This window comes from Canis lupus, chromosome 19, assembly GCF_003254725.2.
Source record: "Canis lupus dingo isolate Sandy chromosome 19, ASM325472v2, whole genome shotgun sequence".
NCBI classification, from domain to species: Eukaryota; Metazoa; Chordata; class Mammalia; order Carnivora; family Canidae; genus Canis; species Canis lupus.
This window is the reverse complement of record NC_064261.1, coordinates 23,408,058-23,431,521: the sequence shown is the minus strand read 5'-3', so window position 1 is coordinate 23,431,521 and position 23,464 is coordinate 23,408,058. Positions and strand designations below refer to the sequence as shown.

At 37.8% G+C, this 23,464-nt stretch overlaps 1 long non-coding RNA gene across 1 annotated transcript in view; it reads right to left on the bottom strand.

Moving 5' to 3' along the window:
* The window catches only part of LOC112652478 (uncharacterized), a 38,611-nt gene that overhangs the window by 6,058 nt on the left and 9,089 nt on the right, over window positions 1-23,464 (bottom strand). Inside the window, exon 2 of the long non-coding RNA XR_003131492.3 lies at window positions 8,193-8,365. This is a non-coding gene — a long non-coding RNA (uncharacterized LOC112652478). The remainder of the gene's footprint in view (window positions 1-8,192; window positions 8,366-23,464) is intronic.

Below are 23,464 nucleotides of genomic sequence, written 5' to 3'. Positions count from 1 at the left end.
CAATTATATCCTTTTATTTGATTGATTCCTCTATTATTATGTAATGCTATTCTTTGTCTATTGTTGGCCTTTATTTTAAAGTCTGTTTTGTCGATTATAAGTTTAGCTACCCCTAAGCTTTTTGTCATTTCCATTTGCACGGAATATTTTTTCTATCCCTTCTCTTTCAGTCTGTATGTGTCTTTATGTCGGAAGTCACTGTCTTATAGACAATACTTAGATGGGTCTCTTTTTAATCCATTCACCCATGTTTTTTGATTGGATCTTTTAGACCATTTATATTTGAAGTAATTATTAGTAGGTATGTATTTATTGCCATTTTGTTAATTGTATTCTGGTTGTTTTTATGGATTTCCTTTGTTTTTTTTTTTTTTTTTTTTTTTTATTTTTTTTATTGGTGTTCAATTTACTAACATACAGAATAACACCCAGTGCCCGTCACCCATTCACTCCCACCCCCCGCCCTCCTCCCCTATGGATTTCCTTTGTTCCTTTCTTTTTCTCTTGCTCTCTTCCTTTGTGAGTTGATGATTTTTTTTTTTTTTTTTTTTTAGTGTTGTGCTTGGTTTTCTTTCTTTGTTTTTTTGTCTATCTATTACAGATATTTGGTTTGTGGTTGTCATGAGGTCCATATATAACATCCTAAGTACATAGCGGTCAATATTAAGTTGATGGTTAAGTTTGAATATGTCCTAAAAGCACTCTTCTCCACAAGAGTACAAGAATGAGAGTTTCCTTTTTCTAGTTGAAAAGCAATCTCAAAAAAAAATAAATAAATAAAAATAAATAAAGAAAGAAAAGCAATCTCATTTGGAAAATATTTTAAAGATGTGATTTGAGCAACAAAATTGGTGTATTTAATTAATTTTTTTATTCTTAATAGACTAAATTTGAAACCAGAGGGGAAGCATGATTTCAACATATTCAGGATATTTCAGGGTTCTAAAGACATTATTGTTACAGCAAGTAAAAAAAAAAAGTGATTGCCTTAGCTACAATATGAAGAAAATGTTACAATGAAGATAGTTTGAACAAACACAACTGGAGATATTTTTCTATCTCATATTATGTGTCTCAAACTTTTGTTCATCATTTTATACAAAAATTGAAACATTAAATAAATACAGTTAGATAAAATACCCATTTACTGATAATTTAATTAAACTTTGAGCTTGGAGAATGAACTGGTTTCTTATTTACCTTGAAGGATGACTATAAAATGTTAAGATGAAAAAATTTCATTTGTCAAGGAAAAAAGAATGTATCATTTCATTTTTTATAGTCACTGTTCTATTAGTATGAACTACAATTTTCAATGCTGACCTAATAAAAATCAAAAGACAGACTTGACAGTCCATCAGCTATTCACATTGCATTGCCCCGTGTATTTCAAGCCATATTAAGCCTACTGATTGGCATGCTTACTCATTACAATGTATTTTTCTTAATTTGGGGGAGGATTTACTTGTTACAATTAAATATTAGTAAATAAGATTTTGTGTAAGTGCAGTTATGATTTTACTTTACTATATGTTATAGGCTGAATTGTGTCCTCCACAAATTCATATCTTGATGTCTAAACTCCCAGTCCTTCAGAATGGGCATTTCAAAAGGCAATGTGGTTGACAAGAGGTCATTAAGGGTGGTTTCCTAATCCAGTCTGATTGGTGTCCTCACAAGAAGAGATTAGAACAGAGACACAAGGGTTTCAGGTGCACTGAGGAAAGTCATTTGGGGACACAGGCAGCCATCCTCAAACCAAGGGTAGAGCCTTCAGGAGAAACCAAATTTGCTGAGACTTTGATCTTGGACTTTTAGCATCCAGAATTGTGAGACAATAACTTCCTGATATTTAAGCCATGCAATCAGTGTTATTTTGTTTGGCAGCCTGAGCAAGCTATATACAATATATGCAATGGTAAGGGTATTGTTTTGTGAAATTTTAGTTTCAGTTGTGTGTTTAGGTACTGAGTCTCAATGCAAGATGCATTTCTTATTATTGGTTACAGGCCAAAATATTTGAAAAACATTGAATTAGAAGAAATGAAGGATTTTGCCTCCCAGCTCTGAAACAAGCCAGTTGAACTGGATTATACTTGCACTAGGCAAACCTGGAGAAATTCTGGCTCCACTTTTCCCAGACAGAAATTAAGGAAAAGAAATGGCTTACAAGGCTTTGTGTTCCTTGGAAAATAATTCTAGAATAGTGTTCTTTTTCAAAGGAAAAAAAGTGTGTTTTTAAAAAAAGATTATTTTTATTTGAGAAAGAGAGCAAGTGAGAGAGAGAGAACACACACAAGGGGGGGGAGGAGCAGAGAGAGAGATAGAGAGAAGCTGACTCCCCGCTGAACAGGGCGCTAGATGCAGGGACTCCATCCCAGGACCCTGATAACATGACCTGAGCCTAAGGAAGACGCTTAACTGCCTGAACCTTCTAGACACCCCTAGAATAGTGTTCTAAGGTGGAGTTTGGGGATAGAATTGACAAGGTCTGTGAATTTGGTTGGGAAAAAGGTACATATTTATTTTTACTAATGTGTATCTCAAAATTACCTTTTCTATCAACTAAATAGAAAATGGAATGGAATAAATGGAAGCAACAGATTTCAATAATATTAGAAATACCTGTAACTTTGTCATCAGTAGAAATCAGACGTTTTCATACCATGTCACACAAACTGTACCTTAATAGATTAATCACAACCATTATTATATCAAAAGTATAAGTAGATTTACTGATACAATTTATTATTTAATATATTAATAAAGAAACACATGTATTACTATGTACAGATTTTAAATATATATACATATATGTACGTGTGTGTGTTTTTAAGAGAGAGAGAGAGAGAGAGAGGGCAGAAGGAGAGAGAAAATCCTAAGCAGGCTCCATGCCCAGTGTAAAGCCCAACATAGGGCTCAATCTCACAACCTTGAGACCATGATCTGAGCTGAAACCAAGAATTGGATGCTTAACTGGCTGAGCCACGCATGGCCACAAGGCCACCCAAAGAGTTGCTGGCCATTTGAAAAATAGCTTATATTGTCAGCAGCACAAATGGAAACTATTTCGTTTCGGGACCCATGGACTTGTTCCTGCCTCCTGAGGATGTTTGGCTTACTTTTGTGGTTTCCCCAATCACATCATTTCATATTAGATCCCCCCTCATGACCTGAATGTGTAGCTCTATCCAAGGCCTTCTAGACTCCATATGTCCACACTGCCATGGCTCACTTGCACCATCAGTGGCCATATAGGGTGTGTCCACCTCCCAAAGTGTGTCCTTGCACAGCCTGTCTTCCAGTTCACAGTAATTCGGGTCTTCACCCATTGAGGTTTCCCCATGCACACAGCATTCCCATTCTGGCTTGCCCACCTGGTCAACATTGGGGGCAATGCCACGCTACTACAAAGAACAGAGTGATACCTTCCAGTAACCACCCCTTTTTACTGGAGAGATCATCCTAAACAGAATGAGGGATAGCTTAGCTCCTGCACAACCCATGTGTCAGTGGCACACTCTGGCCTCTAGAGGGATCCCTATGAATGAGGGAGAGAAGGAGAAGCAGTTCTGAGCCTCTGGGAACAGGAATCTGGAACCTTTCATCACTAGCTGTCCTGAAGAATGGGGCTCATGTCTCGTCCACATATCCTAAGTTCACTGATGTCCTTTAGTGTTCTTTGGGCAGGAATGCCTTACTTGATGTATCATGTCTAGTCTGTCTTCCCACCAGCCTTTGCCCACCGCCAACATTTATCTATGTGGGGGTCACAATGCAAATAGATTCTTGACTGCTTAGGCTCAGCCTAGCCTAAGTACCCAAGTACTTTGTACTGAAGAACTCCATCAGTGGAGGCTCCAGATTGTAACCAACAGATGTAATGGGTATATCTAGAAAACAAGAGTCAGGGACAAATGCATATCTCTAATCTCATCTGGTCTTCTATCTAGGAATAAACAATGCTCTGTATCATGTTCAGTTTTGTTTTCCCTTTACACTGGTCATTAGAAGCACTTCAATATGTTATTTTTCTTTTTTTACCTTTGTATTCAGAAATATTTCAGACACACAGAAGAGTTGAGTCACATAATGAACAGATATATTCCATCCATATGTGTTAAAAATTCAACAATTTTTAACATTTTGCATGATAGTTTTTAACATTCTGTTGCCTTTGCACCCTTACCCATCCCCTTGTTTGTGTGTAGAATATTGTGTTGTTCGTAAATGCTCACTTTCTTCTCCATGGACCATTAGAAGGTAAGTTCAGACATCAAGATGCTTCATCCTAAAATACTTCAGTGTACATCTACTAGAACTGTCTCCCAGAAAACTTTCAAACCATAAAGGTTGTTCTAATGAGCTCCATATCCCCAAAGAATGCAGGCCTTTTGTTATTCAGCTGGGAGACTGGTTTTCTCCGCAGATATGTCAGCACTGGTGGGCACCAGGTGCCAGGCTGTTGCCTCTGGCTGCTCCCAAGGGCCAGCTGCTGGGCCTGCCTTTTATTGTTCTCCTGGGCCTAGTCCTGATTCTGATTGAGAACCCAGACACTCAGGGTCTGGGCTTGCCAGGCACAAATAACCTGCTTATCCTTCTATTTTATGTTTTAAATGTTACTCTTTTGAGTAGGGAATACATTCACATGTTGTAAAAGCATGAATAATGCAAAGTTTCCTCCCTACTGCCAGTCCCTTGCAACATGCTCCTGTCTCATAGCCCCTCTGTTCCCCTTCCTGGAGGAAATGAATCTTATTAGCTTCTTGCAAGCCTTTCCCCAAATCGCTTATACGTTTACAAGCAAATATATGTATATGAATGGCTCCTTTTCGCTACAGAAATGATAGCACATTATGCACACTGCACTGTACCTATGTTTGTCAATAACTTAAAAAATATAACCAAAAGATAAGCACTATCCTATATTCGAAACTGGTACCTAAATTCAAACTGCTCTGTTGTACTCAAGCTTCAATGATCATATGTATATAAACACTACAGAAAGTGGTGTTTGCCCAGGGATTCTCCACTCTTACAAAGCGGTTTCCCCAGGAACTCCTGCCAAGTGCCATCAACAGAAATCCAAAATCCAAACTCCAAACTCCATATAATATAAAAGACGATCCTAGCTAGTACCAACGTAACCCTAATAATACAGTCCCAAGACCATGTCTTCCTAGCATGGTGTATACCATATTAAGTACCCCTGTCTAATATGTAACTTAACATATAGAAGTAGTAGACAGCTCCTACATTTTGGAGCCTGCTGAAATAATTTATATTTGCAAATCCTAAACCCTTAGCCTGCCTACCCTGCCTTGCTCATTCCTTCCCCTGGAAACCACAATAAAAGCTATTGCTGGGCAGCCCGGGGGGCTCAGTGGTTTAGCGCTGCCTTCCACCTAGGGTGTGATCCTGGAGACCTGGGATCGAGTCTCACGTCAGGCTCCCTGCATGGAGCCTGTTCTCCCTCTGCCTGTGTCTGTGCCTCTCTGTGTGAGAGTGTGTGTGTCTCATGAATAAATAAATAAATAAAACCCTAAAAATAAATATAAAAAGCTCTTGCCTAAGTTTTCCTCTTGTTCTCTTTATCGCCTGACAGATCTGGTGCTTCCCTTATGGCTCTCCATGGCATAGCATGCCCCTTCCTCTTATAAACTACAAGTAACTATCTTTTTTTAAGATTTGTACAATCATAATGTACAATCACCACAGATAAAATCATTACAGAATCTTTACTCCTTTTGTTGTTCAATCTCCAGCTCACTTCTTTTTTGCCAGCACCAATGTTGGCTTTTGCAGTCTGTTCTTGGTTCCTTTTGCTGTTTTCTTGAAGTCTTTTTCTTCTTGTACAGGCTGTGTCTTGCAAATCTATGTTTGGGTTTGTTTTTCTTTGTATAATTCAAGGAATCATAAATCATGCCAAAGCCAGTTGTCTTGCCAACCCACCAAAATGGGTTCTGAATCCAAATACAAAGATGGTATATGGTGTGGTCTTGTACACTTTGGCTGTTTTTTTCCTGAATGTCTGTCTTAAGTACTGTTGCCTTTTTAGGGTGAAGAACATCAATGACCATCTACTTCTGCTGAAGTAGTCGGTTGGTCATGAGCTTCCTGGTCTGGATAGTTACTGTGTCATTCATGATGGTGGCCAAGCTTCAAGCAGCCAGGGAGGGAAAAAACTATCTTTTCAATGGCAACCATTTCCTGGTCTAGTGGCCTCATTATATCTGGATAATATTTAAACCTACATTTAAAAACAATCATGAAGCTTATATAATTAAAGGAAGGTATGGTAACATCTCAACTGAATGTTACTTAGAAGTTATATATCTGTGTAGGTGGAGTATGAGGGAGATTGCAGTGGCCTGTCCAATACTAGATAAATTAAGTTAAATTATTCCCAAGACTAAATGACAAAATGAGATTCAAAGTCAATGAATCTAATTCATGCTGATTTATTTATCAGGTAAACTGATCATTTAAAATAGAAAAAGCAGAACTAGCCATTTAATTTCTTTATTCATAAAAGGAAAATTTGACTGTTTTCTTAGTAGTCTTCAGATGTTCCTCCTGTTACAAGCAGTAAAGAGCATGACATCTAGTTCTGTCTAGAAAAAGGTGTACCTTACAGATTCAACACAATTTCTATCAAAATCTTGGTGAGCTTTTTGTAGAAACTGACAAGCCAAAATTTACATGGAAATACAAGGGATTCACAGTATCCAAAGCAATCTTAAAAAGAATAAAGCTAAAGGACTCGCATTTCCCTATTTCAAAACTTACTACAAAGCTACGGTAATCAAACAGTGTGGTATTGGCATAGGATAGGTATATAGATCAATGGAATAAAATTGAGAATCTAAAAATAACCCCTTACACTGTGGTCAGTTAATTTCCTAAAATGGTGCCAACATAATTCAATGGGAGAAAGAATAGTCTTTTCAACAGATGGTGCTGGGACACTGGATACTCACATGCTAAAGAATGAGGTTGGATCCTTTGCTTACATTATACGCAAAGAGGAGTTTCCAGTGGATTATATAAAACTGTAAAATTCTTCGACACAGGTCTGAGAAACACAGAAGTATGTCTTCATGACTTTAGGGTAGGCAAAATCTTCTTAGGTGTCCATCAAAAAAGTGAAAAGACAGGGACGCTTAGCTGGCTCAGTTGGTAGAGCATGTACCTCTTTATCTCAGAGTTGTGAGTTTGAGCCCATGTTGTATGTAAAGCCAATTTAAAAAGGTAACACAATCCACAGAAAGGAAGAAAATATTTTCAAATCACATATCTGATAAGAAACTTATATCCAAAATATATAAAGAATCTTATATCTCAATAATAAAAATATAACCCAATAAAAATAGGCAAAGAATATGAACAGACATTTCTCTAAAGAAAGTATGCATGTGAAAAGATATTCAGCATTGTTAGTCATTAGGGAAATACAAATCAAAAGCACAATGAGATACCACTTCATATCCAGTGTGATGAATATAGTAAAAGGGAAAATAATATTGGTGAGGATATGGTATATTTGGAACCCTCATTCACTGCTGATGGGAATGTAAAATGGTGCAGACATTTTGTAAAAAGATTGTCATTTTCTGAAACACAGAGTTGTTATATGAACATAAATTCCACTCTTATGTATGTACTCTGGAGACCTGAAAATTTGTACATGAGCTTGCAGTGTTATTCATAATAGCCCCAAAGTGGAAACAATTCAAATGTCCTTTAGCTGATAAATGGGTAAATACATTGAGATATAGTGATACAATGGAATATTTGTTCAGTTATAAAAAGCAATGAAGTACTACATTTAATGCAATAAAGTGCTACAAATGGAAGAACTTTAAAAAACATTATTCTAAGTGAAAGAAGTCAGTCACACAAGACTACATATTTTATGATTTCATTTGTATGAAATGTCAAAAAGAGCCAAACTCATGGAGACAGAAAATAGATTAATGGGAATGGGGGTGGAGAGTTGATGGGAAACGGGAAGTGGCTGCTAATAGGTGCAGGGTTGCTTTTACGGTCATAAAATATTCTAAAATTGATTGTGGGTGATGGTTGCACAGCTCTGTGAATACACTAAAAACCGCAGAATTGTACACTTAAGTGTGAATTGTAGTCATGTGAACTACATTACAATGAAGCTATTTTAAAAGTGTGTAACTTACCTATCTTAAATGCATAAATAAAATATTCATGCCAAAGGGTACCACACTTCCATTGTATGATGAAAAGAATGTTTTAAATCCAGTCGTCCTTAAACTTTGATATCGCTTAAGTTTTGCATTATGTTTTATGACATCATAAGCTATTACACGTAGCAATCTTTTACTTTATAATCCTAAAGTTAAGAAAATAAAAATAATAGTTACTTGAAAAAAGTTATTCCCAGTAGCCATTTTATTTTCCCAGAGAAATTAAACCTTCTAGATCTTAGTGTCTCCCTAGTCCAAATCTGTTAGCATAAGTCACTAATCAGACTTTGTTTTTGTTAATGAAACAAAGGGGCCATTTCCTAAATCCCAGATAGGCCTCTTAGAATATTATAGGAGGGTACTTCCCCTGACACATCACTGGCTTGGTGCTTCCCCCCCCCCCTTTTTTTTTAAGATTTTATTTATCTATTCATGAGAGATAGAGAGAGAGAGAGAGAGGCAGAGACATAGGCAGAGGGAGAAGCAGGATCCATGCAGGGAGCCCAATGTGGGACTCCATCCCAGGACCCGGGATCATGCCCTGAGCCAAAGGCAGATTCTCAACCGCTGAGCCACCCAGTCGTCCTGGTGTCTTCCCTTTTTGTCTGTGTTAATTGCTCTACCTACTGTCTTTGTTATGGTCCTCCATGGAAATGTGAAATATCTTTTAAAACCATCTTCTGAGAGCTGTAGGAGGAGGAAGCATTGGAGATGGAAAATATAAGACAGGCATATTGGCTATTAGAATTTCTCAACTTTTGTTGCAAACTTCTTCGAAGGAACTTGATAAGCCGTTTTCAATTTATAATTCTATTGCTTATTTTTTCATTTTTCAGGGTTGCCTTCAGGGAGTGGTGCTGTTGTTGCTCATTCTTTTTATGAAGCAAAATATAGTAGTGACTTTAAGTTCCAAATAAAATATAAGTTATTGCACCTTGCAAAAGGCATAGCATTTTGGTGGGCCACTTTGGATTGATTCTAGAGGGAACATATACATTTGAGTGTGTTGTCTGACCTGATTACTGACTAACACATAATCTTTCAGTTTTGAGACAAACTCAGAGCAAGAGAATGCCCTGCAGTTTATTTAACTTTATTGCTAGCTACTCTGCCACTTGAGCTTTATGACCCAGCAGATTCAGTGGCTCCCAAAATATTTCTGATATTTTGATGGATATCATGGAGCTTCTGGAAAATCCCAATAGAGGACCTCAGCTCAGACTTCTAGGATTTTGGAGCAAAGAAATGCCATCTTGTGAAGACAGATATTCCCTTTCTGAGAAACAGCTCCTGATTTACTTCTGAGTCTTGATAGACACCAAAGGGAAACTCAATTATCATCTGACCTCAGTTGCTTATCCTGATCTGGGTATTACTGGGTCCATGAAGCCATAAAACTGGTCATGCATACTGATAATTCAACATCAAGTGAAAAAGTATATAGGAGATTGTGCATGAACATGTCCTGAGGACCCAAGTGAGTTATGAGAGCAAATGGCTTGGATTTGCATGACAGTTACTTCTGCTGTACTGATACTTTCTCTCAGCCCACATTATGGCCTCATGGGAAGTTTCCTATGACCAGTTGACTGATAAGGACTAGTTTTCTTCTCAGGCTTGGTCTAGGAATTGTTCTACATAATTTGCTAGTACTGATTTTAAGGTGTATTTGTTTTTTTTTTTTTTAATTTGGGGGGTATATTTCATTTTATTTTTATTTTAAAAAGATTTATTTATTTGAGACAGAGAAAGAGAGAGAGAGAGAGAGAGAGAGAGAGGTTCAGGGGCAGAGGGAGACAGAATCTTAAGTAGACTCCAAATTGAGCACAGAGACTGACATGGGGCTTGGGAGCCCGACAAGTTCATGACCCTGAGATCAAGACCTTAGCCAAAACCAAGAGTTGGATGTTTAACCAACTGCATCACCCAGGCACCCCATTTTTGTCTGTTTTTTAAAATAATCTCTACACCAGATATGGGGCTTAAACTCACAATCCTGAGATCAGGATTGAGTCTCATGCTCTACCAACTGAGCCAGCCAGGTACCCCATTAAAATATATTTGTTAATGTTAACCTTGTAGCTTTGACTTTGCAGTATATCAAAAGTGGATTGTAATTGACCTAGAAAAGGAAGTGAACATCACTTAGAGACACAATGACTTACTTATAAGGACTCAAGATCTCTCTTAGGGAGAGCACAGGAAAATCTCTTATGGTACGAGGCAGCAGAATGTTTGGCAGAACTAGGATGATGGAATTATTATTGTTTGTTGGCATTTTAAATATGAGTGGAGGAGTATGCATGCATGCCAAGGTTTTATTATGAAAAAGTTTAGACTCACAGAAATTTGTGAATATAGTATACAGTTCACTTATCTTTCCCTAATGTTAACAACTATATAATCACAGTACAATGATCAAAACTGGGGAATTAACAATGGTACCATACTATTAACGAAACTGTTGTGCAAACGTCTAACTTTTTTTAGACCATCTATAGTGGCTTCTGTTTTACTGATGGAATCCTGGTTGACCAGCCATGTTGTCATGATTGTATCTATATCCCTTCTGTGAACTAAAGACTGCTATCTGGTCTAATCAAAACTGTGGAGATCATAAAACCTGTAGTTTCCATCTTCATGCATCCAAATAATCTTTTCCAGCAGACTAGGCTGTTTGGACATGCCCTCCACCCCTGAGATTCTTTAAGTATAAGTGGTGTTAGAAGATTTTACTCAGGTCTTTCTTGAGGCCAACTGCAACACCAGACACTATGAGCAGAATACAGATCAGAGGAACTCTTATCCTATAACTTCTAGTATAAGAATTTGGGAGATTGATGTTTTCCAAAAGAGGCTGGATTTTACCTTTCTCACCCCATTCACACACATTTCCTGACAATAAAGTGAGAGGAAGGCATGATCCCTGATCTGAAAAGTAAAGAAAAAAGTGTAAAAAAAAAAAAAGGTCATTTCAACAAATGGTGTTGGATGGTCAACTAATCTTTGACAAAGCAAGAAGGAATATCCAATGGAAAAAAGACAGTCTTTTCAACAAATGGTCTGAGGAGAAGTGGATAGCAACATGCAGGAGAATGAAACTGGATTACTTTCTTACACCATACACAAAAAGTAAATTCAAAATGGATGAAAAACCTAAGTGTAAGGCAAGAACCCATCAAAATCCTAAAGAAGAACACAGAGAGCAATCTCTGACCTCGGCCATAGCACTTTTTACTAGATACATTGCTGGATGCAAGGGAAACAAAAGCAAACATGAACTACTGGGACTTCATCAAGATAAAACCTCCTGCACAGAAAAGGAAACAATCGACAAAACTAAAAGCAGTCTCCAGAACAGGAGAAGATGATTCGCAAATGACATATCAGATAAAGGGCTAGTATCCCAAATCCATGAAGAACTTATCAAACTGAATACCCAAAAAACAAATAATCCAGTTAAGAAATGGGCAGAAGACATGAATAGGCACTTTTCCAAAGCTGATATCCAGATGACTAACAGACACATGAAAAAAAATGCTCAATATCACTCATCATCAGGGAAATACAAAACAAAACCATGATGAGATACCACCTCATACCTGTCAGAATGGTTAAAATTAACAACACAAGGGGATCCTTGGGTGGCTCAGCAGTTTAGCACCTGCCTTTGGCCTGGGACGTGATTCTGGAGTCTTGGGATCGAGTCCCACATCAGGCTCCCTGCACGGAGCTTGCTTCTCCCTCTGCCTGTGTCTCTGCCTCTCGCTCTCTCTGTGTCTCTCATGAATAAATAAATAAAATCTTAAAAAAATTAACAACACAAGATACAACAGGTGTTGGTGAGGATGTAGAAGAAGAATTCTCTTGCACTGTTGGTGGGAGTACAAACTGGTGCAGCCACTCTGGAGAACAGTATGGACATTCCTCAGAAAGTTAAAAATATAACTACCTGATCTAGCAATTCACTACTGGGTATTTGCCTAAAAGATACAAAAATATAGATTCAAAGAGGTCCATGCATCCTGATGTTCATAGCAGCACTATCTACAGAGTCATATTATGGAAAAAGCACAAACATTCATTAACTGATAAATGGATTAAGAATATGTTCTTATATAGATATAAATATTACTCAGCCATCAAAAAAATGAAATCTTGCCATTTGCAACAACATGAGTGGAGCTAGAGTATGTCATGCTAATTAAAATAATTTAGTCAGAGAAAGACAAATACTGTTTATGATTTCACTTACATGTGGAATTTAAGAAACAAAACAGATGAACATACAGGGAGGGAGAAAAAAGAGAGACAGAGAGGGAAACAAACCATATGAGACCCTTAACAATAGAGAACAGAGGATTGATGGAGGAATTAGATAGGGAATGGGTATTAAGGAGGGCACTTGTTATGATGAGGACTGGGTGTTGTATGTAAGTGATGAATCACTGAATTTTACTCCTGAAACCAATTTTGCACTGTATGTTAACTAACTAGAATTTAAATAAAATTTTGGAAAAAAACCCCAAATGGTGCTGGGAAAACTGGATGTCCAGAAGAATGATGTTGGACTCTTACCTAACACCATACACAAGAATTAATTCAAAATGTATCAAAGACCTACATATCAGACCTAAGCCTATGAAACCATAGAGTAAAACTTCATGACATTGGATTTGGCACGATTTATTGACAAGTCACCAAAGGTACAGTCAACAACAAGAAAAGCAGACAGATTGGTCTTCACAAAAATTTAAAACTTTTGTGCAGCAAAAGACAATATCAACAGAACAAAAAGGCAATCCATAGAATGGAAGAAAGTATTTGCATGTCATATATTGACAAGAGATCAATATCCAGAATATCTAGAGAATTCCTAAAACTCAACAAAATAAAATCAAACAGCATGATTAAGAAAATGAACAAAAAACTCGAGTAGATATTCCTCCAAAGAAGACATCCAGATGGCCAACAAGTACACGAAAAATGCTCAACATCTCTCATAATGAGGGAAAAGCAAATCAAAGCCACAATGAAAACTACCTCCCGCTCATTTGGATAACTACTACTATCAAAAACAAAAAGCAAAACCCAATCAATCACGTGTTGAAGGATGTGTAGAAATTGGAGCCCTTGTGCAGTGTCAGTGGGAATATAAAGTGGTTGCCATCAGGGAAATACAAATCAAAACCACAATGAGATACCACCTCACACCAGTGAGAATGGGGAAAATTAACAAGGCAGGAAACCACAAATGTTGGAGAGGATGCAGAGAAAAGGGAACCCTCTTACACTGTTGGTGGGAATGTGAACTGGTGCAGCCACTCTGGAAAACTGTGTGGAGGTTCCTCAAACAGTTAAAAATATACCTGCCCTACGACCCAGCAATTGCACTGTTGGGGATTTACCCCAAAGATACAAATGCAATGAAACACCGGGACACCTGCACCCCGATGTTTATAGCAGCAATGGCCACGATAGCCAAACTGTGGAAGGAGCCTCGGTGTCCAACGAAAGATGAATGGATAAAGAAGATGTGGTCTATGTATACAATGGAATATTACTCAGCTATTAGAAATGACAAATACCCACCATTTGCTTCAATGTGGATGGAACTGGAGGGTATTATGCTGAGTGAAGTAAGTCAGTCGGTGAAGGACAAACATTATATGTTCTCTTTCATTTGGGGAATATAAATAATAGTGAAAGGGAATATAAGGGAAGGGAGAAGAAATGTGTGGGAAATATCAGAAAGGGAGACAGAACGTAAAGACTGCTAACTCTGGGAAACGAACTAGGGGTGGTGGAAGGGGAGAAGGGCGGGGGGTGGGAGTGAATGGGTGACGGGCACTGGGGGTTATTCTGTATGTTAGTAAATTGAACACCAATAAAAAATAAATTAAAAAAAAAAGGAATATAAAGTGGTGCAGCCTCTGTGGAGAACAGTAGAGCAGTTCTTCAAAAAATTAAGAATAAAATTATTATGTGATCCAGTAATTTGACTTCTGAATGCCCAAAAGACTGAAAGCAGAATCTCTCTCTCTTTTTTTAAAAAAGATTTTATTTATTTATTCATGAGAGACACAGAGAGAGGCAGAGACATAGGCAGAGGAAGAAACAGGCTCCCCTTGGGACCCCAATGTGGGAATCGATCCCAAAACTCCAGGATCATGACCTGATCTGAAGGCAGACGCTCAACTGCTGAGCCACCCAGGTGTTCCTGAAAGCAGAATCTCAAAGAGATATTTGCACACCCATGCTAATGGAAGCATTATTCAGGAGAGTCAAAATAAGGAAGCAACCTAAGTGTACATCAATGGATGATGGATAAACAAAATGTGGTATATACATACAGTAGAATACTATTCAGCCCTAAAAAGGAAGGCAATTCTGATATATGTGGTAACGTGGATGAAACTTGAGTATTTCATGCTTAAGTGAAATAAACGAGTCACAAAAAAGACAAATACTGTATAATTCCACTTCCATGAAATACTTAGAGTTGCCAAAAATCACAGAGACTGAAAGTAGAATGGTGGTTGCCAGGGTTAGGTGGAGGGAGGAATGCGAACTTATGGTTTAGGTTATGGTTTAGATATATAGAGTTTCAGTTTCACAAAATGGAAAGAGCTATGAAGATGGATGGTGCCTTTCATTACACATTATGAATGTATTCAATACAACTGAATTATACACTTAAAAATGGTTAAGATGGTAAATTGTATGTTACTTCTCTCTGTTTCATTAAAGTTTCTGAGGTTTTAATGTTTTTTCATTTTAGTATATTCCTCTGATTCTTTATTTTGATCGAATCTCTGTGTTGGTTTCTATGCGTTAGATGAAACAGCCATGTTGCCCAATCTTGAAGGAGTGACTTTGTGTAGCAAATGAAACTTTATCATTGAATCTTGCCTTAGCTCTTAGTTGTCTCTGAAACTTTTGTTTACTCTAAACTCTAAAACTTTTAGTTTTACTCTATGGTTTCATAGGCTTAGGTCTGATATGTAGGTCTTTGATACATTTTGAATTAATTCTTGTGTATGGTGTTAGGTAAGAGTCCAACATCATTCTTCTGGACATCCAGTTTTCCCAGCACCATTTTCCAAGCAGTGTGGTTTTTTTTTTTTTTTTTTAAAAAAGACTTATTTATTTTAAAGAAAGAGAGAGAGAGAGACAGCAAGCCACAGAGAAAGAGAGAAAATCTCAAGCAGACTCCCTGCTGAGAATGGGACCTGATGTAGGGCTCAATCTCATGACCCTGGGATTATGACCTGAGCTGAAATCAAGAATTGGATGCTTCCCCAACTGAGCCACCCAGGCGCCCCTTGTCTTATTTTTAATAGTTCCCATTTTTTGAGGGTATGCCAAGACCAGTCAGTGTCTCAAAGGGAAGGCTCCTATCTAGCACCTAAATTCAGGATGTTTGAGAGCCAGACCTTCAGGCAGTAGCTTTTAAAATATATATGTGCAAATATATACAGTCCTGTGGGGACACAGGCATAATCCTGCAGACCACCGAGCCAGGGGATCTAGAGATATCTCCTTGGTGACAATTGCAAAAATTGGGGCTCCAGACAGGTATATGTAAGTTCTTTAAAAAAAAAAAAAGATTTTAAAAACTTATTTACTTATTGGGAGGAGAGGAGCAGAGAGAGAGGGTGAGAGAAAACCCCAAGCAGACTCCATACTGAGCCCAGAGCCCAATGCGGGGCTTGATCCCACCACCCCGAGATCATAACCTGAGCTGAATTCAAGGGTTGGACACTCAAATGACTGAGCCACCCAGCAAGTTCCTTTTTGAGAGATACCAGTGAGCACAAGGGTGGCATCTACCGGCCTACTTCCCCAAGAGCACCTTTGTAGACTCTCAATGTGTGCCAAACCTGAAGCCTGTCCCTCAGGCTGAAGCTCCTGGACAGATAAATAGGCCTCTTTCACAGAAGACTGGGATGGCATTTCAGTCAGCTGTTTGTGCAATGTCCTGGTTGTGGTATCCTGCAAAAACTGTCTGATGGTTACAATCCTGTGAGACACAAGAATGCAAGGAGACTGAAGATGACACAAACAAATGGAAAGATATTCTATGCTCAAAAATTGGAAGAATTAATAACATTAAAATGCCCACAATACCGAAAGCAATCTACAGATTCAATGGAATCCCTATCAAAATACCAATAGTATGTTTTACAGAACTGGAACAAATAATTCTAAAATTTGTGTGGAACCACAAAAGACCTTGTATAGCCAAAGTAATCTTGAGAAAGAACAGAGATGGAGGAATCACAATCCCAGATTTCAAAGTATACTACAAAGCTGTAGTAATCAACACAATATAGTACTGGCACAAAAATAGACACATAAATTAGTACAACAAAATAGTCCAGAAATAAACCCATGCTTTATGGTCCATTGGTCTATGATACAGGAAGCAATAATTGTATACAATGGGGAAAAGACAGTCCCTTCAATAAACAGTGTTAGGAAAACAAGACAGCTATAAGCAGAAGGATGAAGCTAGACTACTTTCTTATACCATATACAGAAATAAACTCAAAATGGATTAAAAACCTAAATATAAGACTTGAAATCATAAAACTCCTAAAAGAAAACATAGGGAGTAAACTTTTGGACATTGGCTTTAGCAATATTTATCTGGATCTATCTCCTCAGGCAAGGGAAACAAAAGCAAAATAAACAATGGAGACTACCTCAAATTAAAAAGCTTTTGGACAGCAGAGGAAACTATCAACAAAATGAAAAGGCAACCCACAGAATGGGAGAAGATATTTGCAAATGATATATCTGATGAAAGATTAATATCCAAAATAAGTGAAGAACTCATACAAATTAATACCAAAAACCCTAGGCTGATTAAAAAATGGGCAGAGGACCTGAAAAGACATTTTTCCTTTTTTTAAAGATTTTATTTACTTATTCATGAGAGACAGAGAAAGAGAGGCAGAGACACAGGCAGGGGGAGAAGCAGGCTCCATGCAGAGACGTTGAGACTCCATCCTGGGTCTCCAGGATCACGCCCTGGGCCGAAGGCGGCGCTAAACTGCTGAGCCACCCGGACTGCCCAGAAAAGAATTTTTCCAAAGAAGACATACAGATGGCCAGCAGACACATGTTTGACATCACACTAATCACCAGGGAAACACAAATCAAAATCACCACTTCACACCAGTCAGAATGGCTACTATTCAAAAGTATGTGACAATATAACAATTGTTGATGAGGATGTGGAGTAAAGTGAACCCTCTTGCACTATTGGTGGGAATGTGAATTGGTTTAGCCACTATGAAAAACAGTATTGAGTTTCCTAAAATAAAATTAACCATAGAAATACCATATGATCCAGTAATTCCACTTCTGAGTATTTTCTGAAGAAAACAAACTAAAACTAATTAGACTAAAAAACTAATTATTGTTTTAGTTTTCTTCAGAATGGATGGATGGAAGATGGATGTATATGCATATATACAGATTCCATTGAATCTGTAGATTGCTTTAGAATGGATGAGGAAGATGTGGTGTATATGTACAAAAGGATAGTACTCAGCCATAAAAAACAATGGAATCTTGCCATTTAGGACAACATGAATGGAACTAGAGGGTATTAGGCTAAGTGAAATAAGTCAGACAGAGAAAGACAAGTACCTTATGATTTCACTGATATGCAGAATCTAAAAAGCAAAGCAATGCAAAACAAAATAAAACAAAACAACTGGAAAAAGATTTGCAAATATAGACACATTGGTGGTTGTCAGAAGGGAAAGGGGCAGGGGATGGGTGAAATAAGTGAAGAGGATTAAAAGATACAAACTTCCAGTTACAAAATAAATAATTCACTGGGATGAAAAATACAGCATGGGGAATATAGAAGATAATTTAATAACTTTGTATGATGACAGATGGTAACTACACTTATGGTGAGTATTTTATAATGTATATGATTATTGAATCACTATGTTGTATATCTGAAACTAACATGACATGTGAACTATACTTCAATTGAAAAAATAAGGAAAATCTACAATTAAAATAGATAAATAAATGAAAATAAAATGAAACAAACAAACAAATATCCAAGCTCATAGTTACAGAGAATATATTGGTGATTGCCAGAGGCAGGGCATTAGTGTGGGGGAAAAAAAGAACTCTTTCTCCTTTGGTTACAGTTCTGTGGGATCTAAGAGTGTAAGCTTTACTGGCCATTAGAGTCAGGTGATACAGAGGTGTCCCCTTGGCAACAGCTGCAAAAATCAGGGTGTTAGACAAGAGTATAATATTCTTTCTGGGAAATACTGGTGAGCTAGAGCAAGGCAGAGGAAGAGTATAAAAGCTGTGTTCACCAGCCTCCATTCCCTGAGGGCACCTTAGTGGGTCCCCAGCTGTTTGCTAATCCAGAAGCCCACCCATCAGGCTAGAGCTCCTAGACAAGCAAATAGGCCTCTTTCACAGAAAGACTGGCGGTGTGCTTCAGTCTGCTGTGTGTGCAGTGCCCCTGGAGTGGTAGTCTGCCAAAAACTTTGATTATTATAGCCCTATAGCAGTGGGATTGGAAAGCCCCTATGACCTCCAGAGCCTGGTCATCAAGAGGTGTCTCCTGAGCAGTAGCTGCAAAACCCAAGGCACCAGACTCATGTAAAAGCTTTCACTGGGGAGATCCTGGAGCTCTGAAGTATGACTGAGGGAGAGTAAAGTCGGCATATGCTGGCTGGAATAAGGCAGAGGGATAGGACAAAGATGGTGCCCATCAGAGAGCAGGCCCCTAGATGTGTGCTAAATTAGATGCCTGCCTCTCAGGCTGACATTTTAAAGTTAGCAAATGAGCCTCATTCACAGAAAGTCTGAATGCCTCTTGATCTCTTGATCGACTGCCTCTATACTGAGCCCTGGGGTTGGTGAGTCTATGTGAATCCTTTAAGAGCCATTCTTAGTTTGGTCTAGCCATGTGGGTTTTATGGACATGAGTCTCATTGGTTTTCAAAACTAGATGTATTTGGGGCTTGTCTCTCAGGTTTAGGTCATAAAAATTGGGGTTCCCAATGTAGGGTTCAAATCTTTTGCTTCTTGGGCAGAAGCTCCAGGCTTTGAGTTCCCTCCCAACTCCCTCCCAATTGAAATTCCCTCCCAGCTTCCCTCCCTGGTTACTGTGCCAGGGATGGGGTTTATGGTGAGATTGTACCCAGGCTGTCTTACTTGCATTGATGTAGGCCTTCTCTTATTGGCTCTGTGTGTAGGAGTCACTGAGCCAGTTTTAGGTTTTTGTTTTGTTTTGTTTTGTTTCAAAAGAAGTTCTTTCATATGTAGCTGTGAATTTGGTGTGTCCCTGGGAGTAAGTGAGATCAGGATCCTCCTAAGTTGCCATCTTAAACCAGAACCTGGTAAATTTTGTTATATGTATTTTATCACAATAAAAAAAATTGGAGAAAGAGGTAGTGTGGGCGACCACGAACTAGCTGGAGTAACTGAACCAAACCAGGCCCGGACTTGCGTCCCTCATTCACTCAGAAGGCTCGAGAGCCTAAAGAGTGAATAGTTGGTAGACGCTTGAGAAAGGGCTTGAGCAGTGGTTCTCAGGGCTCGCTTGTGCGTGATCGCTCACATAACACAATAGATAAAACTTATTCTGACCTGGGCATAAATGTAAATAAGGGTCTGTCTGTCCTTGCTAGTCTGTTTACCATACCTAATATTCCTTTGAAGTATGTACATCTGGAGCAACAAGCTTATCTATTTACCAAGGTCTTCTGGCACCCGTGAGTCTGTCTTGCATTTGGAGAAAAGGGAACTTTGGAGAGTTTCACAAACCTGCTAAAAATAAACACCTTCTTGGCTTTGTTTTGCTCATGCTATAAAATGTTGTAAGACCTTGAATAAAGCTGGCACTGCTTGGACATCATCCACTGTGTCCCTCCTGTCCCCATCTCTTTACTTTTCTTTTATTTTCCTCATCCCCTTATCCTCAGGACCCTGATCGTGTTGCCGCAGCGCGCGCAACAAGGTAGTGACTGCAAAGGAAGGAACAATGTACTATCTTATTCCCAGTAAACCTATAGGTGTTCTGCACAAGATCTTCGGGTTGCAGAGCTATGAGGAGCCAGTATACAGCTAAGGCCAGTTAACAACTTACAGCTGCCAGTGGGTCCCCCACAGGACTAGAGCAACGGGAATACAAATGCCAGGACTTGGTGCTGCTTTGATGGAAGCACTCCCACAGTTTTGACTCTTGCTCTAGAGTAAGTGCAGTGAAGAAATAGGATGTTTAGAGACAGCATATGACCTCTTATGGACAGCCAATGAAGTAGTAGCCAATGTTAATGAAACTTTTTAATATTAAAAATGCCCTGAAGCCTGTGTAGTGTGTTCTATTGGTCAATTCTAGGGAGTCCCAGAATAGACCTGATATTCCTAATTATTTTTTGTTAATGTTGAAATAAAATTTTCATAGATAAGGATTCTTATTACACTGGGGTACAATAGAATACACCATGACCTTAAGACACTCCAGGAGAGGGAAAGATAAAAGGGAGATTCAGTTGGAGTATGCAACTATCACCAAATTTTCAATTGGCAAGTTAATCTAAAGACAAAACAAACCAAGCCCTTTCCCCCAAACCAGTGAAAATATTACATTTATCATATTGGAGAGAAAGAAAAACGGGGTCCCTCAACATAAATACTAGAGGGGTGAATATAAGAACTAGATTATACCTTCAAATAAAGAAACTTTTCCAGTGAAGCATACATAAGCTGGTTTATGCATTCAGTAAAGATTTAATCATATGTATTTTAAGCCCCACGGTGTTGTAGGCACGGGGAATACAGTTACAAACAAAACACATGAAATCTCTGCTCTTAGGGAGTTTAAATTCTTGGAGAGTGGGTGGAGACAGATCATATATGCTGTCTAGAAGAAACCTACTTTACAGATAAAAGCAACATAGGTAGGTTCAAAGTAGATGATTAGCCTGGGTGGCTCAGCGGTTGAGCGTCTGCCTTTGGCTCAAGGCATGATCCCAGGGTCTGGGATCAGTCCCACATTGGGCTTCCTGTATGGAACCTGCTTCTCCCTCTGCCTGTGTCTCTGCCTCTCTCTCTGTGTCTCTCATGAATAAATAAATAAAATCTTAAAAAAAGTAAATGATTCAAAGAATAGATGATGTGAACACTAAGAACAAATGACATACCCCAGCTGTATTGGCAACATTAACACAAAAAAAATACACTTCAGAACAAGGAATATTAGCAAAGACGGATATTGCATTATGATAAAGTGGTCAATTCACCAAGAAAACATAACAGTGTTAAGATATCTGCATCTAGCAATGGAGTTTTAAAATACATGTGGCAAATAGTGAAGGAAATAAAAGGAGAAACAGAAAAATTCACTATTATATTTGGAATATATATTCCAATTATTGATAGGAAAAGTACACAGAACATTAGTAAGAACATAAAAATCCTGAACCACACCACCAACAAACTGACCTAGCCAGGATTTATAGAATATTTCATTTAAGTAATCTCTGCACCAAGCATGGGGCTGGAACTCACAACCCGGGGGTCAAGAGTCTCATGCTCTTCCAACTGAGCCAGCCAGGCATCCCAAGAGAAGCAATTTAAATACAAATTATGCAGAAAGAAGGAAATGAAGAGCAAACTTTAATGAAAATAAAGATAGAAAATCAATAGAGATAGCCACAGAAGGGAAAAGCTGGTTTTGTGAGAAGAGCAACTAAATGGATAAATCTCTAACTAGACTGGTAAGGAGAGAAAGAGAATGCACGAACTACCAATGCCAAGAATGAGACAGGTGACATATTTTAGCAATTCTACAGTTATTAAACAGACCAAAAAAAAGAATATAAACTTTATGCTCCAAAATTTGATAATTTAGGAAAGAGGTCAGCATGATATGGTTTTTGGGTTACATAAGCCTATGAGTTAAGAATGGTTTTTACATTTTTAAAAAGGTTGTAAAAGAAGGAAGAGGAGAAATAGGGAGAGGAGAAGAAGAAAAGGAAGAAAAAAAGGAAGAAGAAGAAAAGAATGTATGACAGAATAATATAAAGTCTGCAAAGTCTTTAATATTTATGATTTGGTCTTTTATATAAAAAATTTCCTGATACTTAGATGAAATAGACAAATTCTTTGAAAAATTAAAATTACCAGTGATTGTAGAAGAAAAAACAGCCCGAATAGTGCTATGTGTATTAGGATGGGGTTTGTGCTAGGTAAGGTGTGTGAGGCTAAGTGAGGGTACCAAATCTGAGGAGGTACGTACTTTTGGGATCTTTCTAATTAAAGAAGGTGAATGCTTCTTAACTGTGCCACTCTGGAAAACATTTTGTCAATTTCCTATAGAGTTAAATATATATTTATAATATTATCCTATAATATTATTCCTATGTATTTATCCAAAAGAAATGAAAACAAATGCTTCTACTAAATGTTATATGAGTGCTTAGTATAGCTCTATTCATAATCACCAAAACAACCCAAATGTTAAAAAACTGGTGAATGGACAAAAAAATTGTGTTAGATCTATTCAATGGAATACTACTGAGTGATAAAAAGGAATAGCACTACTGTTTCATGCCAAGTGTATGAATCTCATATAGATTATCGTAAGTGAAAGAAGTTAGAATCAGAAGGCTGCACACTGCATGATTTCATTTGTGTAATGTTCTGATAATGGCGAAATTATAAGGATAGAAACACAGAGCCATAGTTGACAGGAGCTGGGGTAGTGGGAAGGGTTTGATGACAAAGGGGCAAGGGAAATTTTTGAGGGGTGATGAAATTGTCCTATACTAGGATTGTAGTGGTCATTACACAACTGAATATTATCATCAAAACACACAGAATTATTTATAAAAAGGAGTTGTGTTATATATAAATTAGAATAATTCAAAGAAAGAAAAAATGAGGACTTTTTTAAAGAACATGCAGAGAATTTCCAGGATACATTTTTAAGTGGAAAAAAAAAGTGCAAAGTGCAAAAGAATACCTATAATATGTTCACTTTTGGATAAAAGCAAGGAAAATAAGAAAATATGTGAGAATATAGAAGATTGGAATAAGACTAGTAACCAAATGATTCAAATGACATTTTTAGAGCATTCTGTTCAACATGAGCAGAATACACATTCAAGCGTTCCCAGAACATTCATTGTGATAAAGCATATTGTTGTCTATGAAACAAATTATAATAAATTTTAATAAGTTGAATCATA